Raw genomic sequence first — 9,019 nt, 5'->3', positions numbered from 1 at the left:
TTTTCAGGCTAACCTTGAGCACATATTCCATGCCAGGCACCGTGTGAAGCATTTTGCAGGCACAGACTCACTGAATCTTCCCCCAGATGCTGTTTGGAAATAATGATTATTTTCTAGTGTGGAAAAGAGACTAGATACCTCTCCTAAGTTATGTCTTTGAAAGGGTGGGGCCAGGGTATAAACAGAAATTGGGTTGATGTCATTTTCAAGCAGGCAGACTTATTTTGGTGTTTTGTTTACACCCAGGGCCTATTTTAAAAGTTTGGCACACACCATGGCATTTGCCAACCTGAATGCCTTCCGAGGTACACCTGTCCTGCTGTCACCAGGGGAGGGCCTCTGCCTTTCATCCGATGTGGGGTTTGAGCTCACAAACTGTGAGATCATGACTGGAGCCAAAGTCAGACGCTTAACGGAGCAAGCCACCTAGCTGCCCCCTTGTCTGCTTTAGCTTAATAGCAAGATGTTGGGGTTGCAGTTCTGAATTTGGTAAGAAATAAAGTGAAAACCCATGGCCTACAGGTTGGGGGAAGAAGCCAAACCCTCCTATTGGTGTGTGAGAACAGTTTGTTCAGGACAATACAGAGCTCCACCCCATCCTGCTGCTTGGTGTCTCAGCTGTCCCCATCCCAGGGTACACACTGAGGGCCTCTCTCCTAGACACAGGACTGCTCAACATAGACCTCTCTTGTTTCTGACCAGGCTGAAAGTCGTGAGTTGTGTGATCTCCAGATCTATACAATGGGCTGCTCCAGTGACCCTGACCCTGTCCTCCTCACTCTTTGCTAGGCCCTCTTGCCTTGGACCCTTGCCTTCAGCTGCTTCTTGTGCTTCTGCTCGTGCCTCTGAAATGCACCCCCCACCTCCCTCAAATAAGGCTCAAGTCTGGCCTTCCTTGTCAGGCCTATCCTAGCTGTATAAACACCACGCACTGCCTTCCAGCTTCCTTACTACCGCCACAATGCTCTGTCTCCCATTCTTGACCTTACCCGTTGTTCATTCCAAAGCACTTATTAATTATTTAGCCTAATTAATTCATTACTTATTAACTGTTTAGCCTAATTTACCTGAGAATGCGTTATTTTAAGAGCAGTTTTGAATATAAAATGTACGGACGATAGAGTTCCTGTATAGCTCCTTTCCCTCCCTCACTTTCCCTATTAGTAATGTCTTGCACTAGTGCGGTATATTTGTTATAATTGATGAGTCAACATCAATACATTATTATTAACTGATTTCAATGTTATTGACTCATTGACGTTAACTGATATCAACTAATTAATGTGATTAACTAACGTTGGTTATTAACTAATTATTATTAACTAATGTTCGTAGTTTGCACTAGAGTTGACTCTGTGTTCTACAGTTCCATGGGTTTTGACAAACGCGTCATGACATATGTCTACAATGGCATTGTCACTGAATAGTCTCCCTGCCCTAAAAATCTCTTGTGCTCTGCCCATTCACCCATCCCTCCCTGATATCAAACTCCTGGCCACCATTGATCTCATTACTGTCTTTTCCCAGAATGCCACATAGCTGGAATTCATATGGCATGTGACCTTGTTCCATTGGGTTCTTTCACTTGGCAACATTCATTTAAGGTTCCTCCACATCTTTTCGTGTGACTTGATAGCTCATTTCTTCTCCTCACTGGATAACATTCCATTGTCTGGATCCATTTGCCTACTGAGGGACAACTTGGCTGCTTTCGAGTTTTGGCAATTCTGAGTAAGTGTCTGTAACCATTCATGGGTAGGTTTTCTAAGGGACGTGCGTTTTCAACTCGTTTGCAAAAATATCTAGGAGCATTATGGCTGAATTGTATGGTCAGCATATATTTACCTTTGTGAGAAACTGCCAAACTGTCTTCCAAAATGACTGTCCTGTCTTACTTTTTTGACTTTCTCTACTTTAATTGTATGTCTCCTCAGCAGTTACGGAGTACCCGGTTTTTTTAACAGCTTCCGTAACCAAGCAGGTTGCCAAGCTAGGAGTTTTGCCAGTCTAAAAGGTGAGAAATTGTATTCCAGGGTAGTTTTAATTTACCTTACCTATTTTAGGAGTGAGTTTGGTGTGTTTTTATATATGTAAGAGTCGCTCGGTTTTCTATTTCTATGAACTGGCAATTGACATCTCATGCCCATATTTCATTCGGGTTCTCGGTCTTTTTGGTCTCTATTTCAACACGGACAGATATACTAAGGATGTAAATCTTTCATCAGTGGTATCAATCACAAATATTTCCTCAAGTTTGACATTTGCCTTTTTACTTTACTCTGTGTTTTTCTTTTACGTTGTGAAGGTTTTCTTTAGCATAGACAATTTTACAATTCTTTCCCTTATATATGTACTAATTTTGAGTCACAGAAAATTTTCTCCTTCCGAGATTATGGAAGAATTTCTCCACTTCTTTTTAAAATCTCTGATCCATTTGGAATGTATCTTGCTGTAAAGTGTGAAAACAGATCGAATTTTAGCGTATTCCATATGGTGATCCATGATCCTAACATCATTTATTACAAAGTCTACTTTTGCCCACTGATTTTTGAGATGTCACTTTTATATATGCCAAATTTCCATTTGGACTCATTCTGCATTTTATATTTTATTTATTCATCTGTTAATTTATGCATGCACCAAAAACACTGTTTCCTTTACAGATAATTTATAATATTTCAGTGTGTGGTAAAACACGTTCCCTTTGCAGAAGAAAAAAATTTTTTTTCAACTTTTGAGATACAATTTATGTGCAATAAAATTCACCCGCTTAAACTGACAATGCACTGCATTTTGACAAAAATATCAAACTGTGAAAACCACTGCTACAATCATGACGCCACTAATTTCCAACACAAGCAGTTTCTTGTACCTTTGCAGTCAATTCTTCCCTCCGTCCCTGGGAAACCGGTGATCAGCTTTTTTGTCAATGTAGACAGTTTGCATTTTTAAAAGTAATTTAATGTATATGGAAACATGCTGTATGTACACTCTTATATCTCATTTCTCTTACTCAGCATAATTGTTTTAAGATGCATGATGTGTGTCAGTCGTTTTTTTTTTATTTTAAGTAGAATTTCGTATTATGCATAAGCTATATTTTCTTTGTTCACCTGTTGATGGTGGACATTTGTGTTACTTCTAGTCTCCTTGGTTCCTCAAAGTAACGCTGCTGTGGATGTTTCTATGCATTTGTATGGACATACACTTTCACTTTTGTTAGATAAAGATTTAGGAGTAAAAGTAATTTCTTAGATAAATGCTCAGAAATTGGTGTATGTTGAAGTTTTTAAGAAACTGCGAAGAATATTCCAAAGTAATGGTACCATTTGACATTCTGACAGAGCCTCGCTGTTCCATAGCTTCATCAACACTTGGTGTCGGCAGTCTTTGTTTTTGTTTTTAGTTTGTTTTTATTTATTTGGAGGGAGACAGCTGGAGAGCAAGCGGGGAAGGGGCAGAGAGAGAGGGAGACAGAATCCCAAGCAGGCTCCGTGCTCTCAGCACAGAGCCCAATGCGGGGCTTGAACCCACAAACCAAGAGATCATGACTTGAGCCGAAATTGAGTCGGACGCTTAACTGACTGAGCTACCCAGGTGCCCCTTGGCAGTCTTTTTAATTTGGACTTTCATAACGGATATGTATTGCTATCTTTTGGTGATGAATCTACTTTGGTGAAGAGTGTCCAAATTTTGCTTGTTTAAAAGTTGTGTTTCTACTCTCAAAATAAACAAACCTTTAAAAAAAAAATAAAAAAAAATAAAAGTTGTGTTTCTTTTTAATATTATTGAGTTTTATGAGTTCTTTGTATATCCTGGGTAGAAGTTCTTCATCACCTACATGGATTACAAACATTTTTCTACCATTCTGGGTCTTGTTTTTATTTCCTTAAAGAAACACGAGTAGTTTTTATTTCAAAATAGTCACATATACTGTTTTTAATGATTTTTCTGTTAGGAGATCTTTGCCTACCTCAAAGTTGCAAAAAGTTCCCCTTCCTTTTACTCTTTTACCTTTGACATGTAATGTCAAAGAAAATGATCACACCAAACTAAATACGCCTTATTCTTACATCACACAACTAAGCGTTTCCTGAAAATGGACCATGTTGTGTGATGTGAGGGTAAAGGTCACTTTCCTTCCCCTACAGAGTGTCAGTGTGATTTGTTGTGAAGAGTTCTCATTCCCTATTGTCAAGTATCAATTGGCCACAAACGTGTGTCTTTTTCTAAACTGTTTATTCTGTTCTATTTACCTGACTGTTTTTTCAGCAAAACCACAACAGTCTTGCAATCAGGTAGTGTAAATTTTACATCTTGATTTTCATTTATGTTTGTTTGTTTATTTATTTTGAGAGACAGAGAGAGAGGGAGTGCGGGGGGGGGGGGGGGGGGGGAGAGAGAGAGAGGGAGGGAGGGAGGGGAGGAGAGAGAGAGGGAGAGAGAGAGAATCCGATGCAGGCTCTGTGTTATCAGCCCAGAGCCAGACACGGGGCTCTATCCCACAAACTGTGAGATCATGACCTGAGCCAAAATCAAGAGTCAGATGCTCAACCGACTGAGCCACTCAGGTGCCTTGATCATCCTTTTTAAAATACAACTGTTTTAGCTGGTTTGAGTGCCTATATAAATTTTAGAACCAGCTTGTCAACGTTTGAACTTTTTTTTTTTCAGAGAAAGGTAAATCTAGTAGAGTTTGATTAAGAGTATATTAACTATTTAGACCATGTTGGAGGAAAACCCTGAGCTTTTTAATTAAGGAAAATAATATATCTCTGCATTCAGTTGGTTCCTTTTTAATATTCCCTCAGCAACATTTTACAGTTTTCAGTGTAAATGATTTACATGTCTCTTTTTAATTTTTCTAAATATTTTACTTTTTTTAACTTCAATTTATTTATACTAACAAAACACAACAAAAACAGTTCACCAATTTCTTTCACCCCTACTCCCCATGTTTGGGAACTATCAATTTTTTTTCTTTATCTATGAGCGTAGGTTTTAGACTCACATATAAGAGAAATCATATGTTGGTTGTCTTCCTCTGACTTATTTCACTGGGCATAAAACCCTTGAGATCTATACATATTTTCACAAACGGTTTATGGCTGTATAATATTCCTCTGTGTAGCCTTTCACGAAGATCACGTCAAAGCAAAGAAGGAAGCCCCTGCCCCTCCCAAAGCTGAAGTCAAAGCAAAGGCTTTGAAGGCCAGGGAAATGGTGCTGAGAGGCATCCACAGCCACAAAAAAAAAAATTAGATCTGCACATCACCTACATTCTCATGGCCCAAGACACTACATCTATAAAGCCAGCCCAAATACTCTCAATAGAGTGCCCCCAGGAGAAAGAAGTTTAACCACTATGCCTTCACCAAGTTGCCGCTGACTACTGAGTCAGCCTCGAAGAAGACAGAAGATGACAACACACTTGTGTTCATTACAGATGTGAAGGCCAACAGGCACCAGATCAAACAGGCTGTGAAGAAGCTCTATGACATTGATGTGACCAAGGTCAATAGCCGGGTCAGGTCCGATGGAGAGAAGAACGTATATGTTTGGCTGGCTCCTGACTATAATGTTTTGGATGTTGCCACCAAAATTGGGATTATCTAAACTGAGTTCAGTTCATTCAAAATTGGGATGATCTAAACTGGCTACATCTATTTTTTATCACCATAAAAAATATTCCATTGTGTGTGTATGTGTGTTTCTATATGTATAAATTATAGGTTATAGTATACATATTATAATACACACATGTATACACACCCATCCAAATACTCAAATATATAAACACACACATATACAAATATATAAACACACACACGTACATATGCACACATGCATATCTCCATATATACACAAATGTAAATGTACAAATTCTTAAACATATATGCCACATTTTCTGTATTCATCCATCAACGGACACTAGGTTGTTTCCATATTTTGGCTATTGTAAATAATGCCACAGTGAATATGAGAGTGCAGATATCTTTTCAAATCAGTGTCTTCATTTTCTTTGAATAAATATCCAGTAGTGGAATTGCTGGATCAGATGGCAGTTCTGTCTCTGGTTCTTTGAGGCAATGCTATGCTGTTTTCCATAGTGGATGCACCAATTGACATTCCCAGAAACAGTGCGTGAGGGTTCCTTTTTCTCCACATCCTTGCCAACACTTGTCATGTCTAGCCTTTTTGATAATAGCCGTTCTAACAGATGTGAGGTGAGATCACATTGTAAATTTGATTTGCATTTCCATGATTATTAATGAAGTGGAGCATCTTTTCATGTGCCCATTGGCCATCTGTATGCCTTCTTTAGAAAAATGTCTATTCAGTTCTTCTGCCCATTTTCTTCATTGAATTTTTTTTTTTTTTGCTGTTCAAATACGAGGTTTTTATATACTTTGGATATTAGCCCCTTATCAGATATATGATTTGCTAAGATTCTCTTTTTCAGTAGGTTGCCTTTTCATTTCTTTGATGGTTCTCTTTGCTGTGCCGAGTCTTTTCAGTTTGATGTAGTTCCTTTGTCTATTTTTGCTTTTCTTGCTTTCGCTTTTGGTGTCAGATTAAAAAATCAGCACCGAGACCAATGTCAGTAAACTTAATGCTTATGTGTTCTTCTAGGAGTTTTATGCTTTCAGGTCTTACATTCAAGCCTTGAATCTATTTTGAGTTACTTTTTGTGTATGATGTAATTTAATGACCTACTTTTATTTTTTTGCATGTGATTATCCAATTTTCCCAACACCATTCATTGAAGGAACTGTCCATTCCCCATTTTATTTCTTAGCTCCTTTCTCATAAATTAATTGGCCATACATGGGTGGGTTTATTTCTGGACTTTCTATTCTGTTCATTAGTCTATGTGTCTGTTTTTATGCCAATAGCATACTGTTTCAATTACTATAGCTTTGTAATAGAATTTGAAATTAAAGATTGGGATGCATTCACTTTGCTTTTCTTTCTCAAGAATTTTTTTGCCTCTTTAGGGTCTCTTATGGTTCCACGCAAATTTTAGGATTTTTTTTGTCCTATTTCTGTAAAAAATGCCGTTGGAATTTTGACAAGGATTGCATGGAATTTGCATATTTTTTTAGCTAGTATGAACATTTTAACAAATCTAATTCTTCCAAACTATGAGCATGGAATGATTCTTCATTTGTTTGTGTATCTTTCAATTTCTTTCGTTAATGTCTTGTAGTTTTAACACATGCGTCTTCTACTTGGTTACATTAATTCCTAAGTATTTCATTTTATTTTTTGATACAATTGCAAAAGGGATTGTTTTCTTAATTACTCTTTCTGATAATTTATCATTAGTGTATAGAAATGCAGTAGATTTTTTGTGCATTGATTTTTTATCCTGCAACTTTACTAAATTTGTTTATTAGTTCTTGCAGTTTTTTTGATGGGGTCTTTAGGGTTTTCTCTAATATAATACAAGATAATCTGAAAATAATGAGTTTTATTTCTTCCTTTCTAATTTGGAGTCTTTTATTTCTTTTTCTTGTCCAATTGCTGCAGCTAGGACTTCTAATACTATGTTGAATAAAAGTAGTGACAGTGGATATCCTTGTCTTTTTCTAACATAAAATGAAAACTTTTCAGCTTTTCACCATTGAGTATGATTTTAGCTCTGGGCTTTTTATATATGCCTTTTATGTATTTATTTTCATTTATTTATTTTTAAAATGTTTATTTATTTTGAGAGAAATAGAGAATACAAGTGGAGGAGGGGCAGAGAGAGAGAATCCCAAGCAGGTTCCATGCTGTCAGAGTAGAGCCTGATGTGGGGCTAGATCTCATGAACCATGAAATCATGAACTGAGCCAAAATCAAGAATCAGATGCTTAACCCACTGAGCCATCCAGGCACCCCTCATATATGGCTTTTATTATGTTGACATATGTCCTCTCTGTACCCACTTTGTTCAGAGTTATCATCAATGGATGCTGATTTTTTTTCAAATGCTTTTCCTTCATCTATTGATATGATCATGTGATTTTTATCCTTCATTTTGTTAATGTGGCATATCACATTAACTGATTTGTGGAGGTTGAACCATCCCTGAATCCCTGTAATAAATTTCATTCGCTCATGATATATGATTCTTTTAATGTTTTGTTGAATTCGGTTTGCTAATATTTTGTTGAACATTTTTATATCTTTCTTCATCAGGGATATCACCTTATAATTTTCCTTTTCTGTGGCATCATTGTCTACCTTTGGTATCAGGGTAATGCTAGACTTGTAAAGGGCGTTTGGAAGTACGCCCCTCTCTTTTGTTTTTTGATGAATTTGAGAAGGTTTGGTATTAATTCTTCTTTGAATGTTTGGTAGAATTCACCAGTGATAGTTTGCAGTCATGGACTTTTATTTGTTGGAAGGTTTTTGACTGCTGATTCAACCTCCTTACTAGTAACTGGTTTATTCAGATATTCTTTTTCATCATAATTTAGTCTTGCTAGGTTGTATTGTTTTAGGAATTTATCCATTTCTTTTAGGTTATCTAATATGTTAGTGTATAATTGTTCACACTAGTCTTTTAAAATCCTTTGTATTCCTGTGGTATCAGTTGTAACCTCTCCTCTTTCATTTCTGATTTTATTCATTTGAGTGCTGTCCTTCCCCCTCCCCCCCGCCTCGGTGAGTCTAGGTAAATATTTGTCAATGTTGTTCGTCTCTTCAGAGAATCAGCTCTTAGTTTTATTAATCTTTTCTATTGCCTTTTTAGTCTCTATTTCATTTTCTCTGCTCTAATCTTTGTTACTTTATTCCTCCTACTAACTTTGTGCTTCCCTTGTTCTTTTTCTAGTTCCTTTATGTAAAGTTAGAGACTTCTGTTATTTCTTGAGGTAGACATTTATTGCTATGAACTTCATTCTTAGAACTACTTTTGCTACATCCCATAAATTTTGGTATGTTACATTTCCATTTTCATTTGTCTCCAGGTATTTTCTGATTTCTCTTTGGGTTTCTTTTTTGACTCATTGATTGTTCAGCAGCCTGT

At 37.0% G+C, this 9,019-nt stretch overlaps 1 pseudogene; it reads left to right on the top strand.

The window, feature by feature from the left end:
• The first annotated feature begins 274 nt into the window (after positions 1 to 274).
• Positions 275 to 5,616, top strand: LOC122467830 (annotated as a pseudogene).
• Positions 5,617 to 9,019: the final 3,403 nt, after the last annotated feature.

Source organism: Prionailurus bengalensis, chromosome B3 (genome assembly GCF_016509475.1).
Source record: "Prionailurus bengalensis isolate Pbe53 chromosome B3, Fcat_Pben_1.1_paternal_pri, whole genome shotgun sequence".
Classification (NCBI taxonomy): Eukaryota; Metazoa; Chordata; class Mammalia; order Carnivora; family Felidae; genus Prionailurus; species Prionailurus bengalensis.
This window is presented reverse-complemented; position numbering and strand designations above follow the sequence as displayed.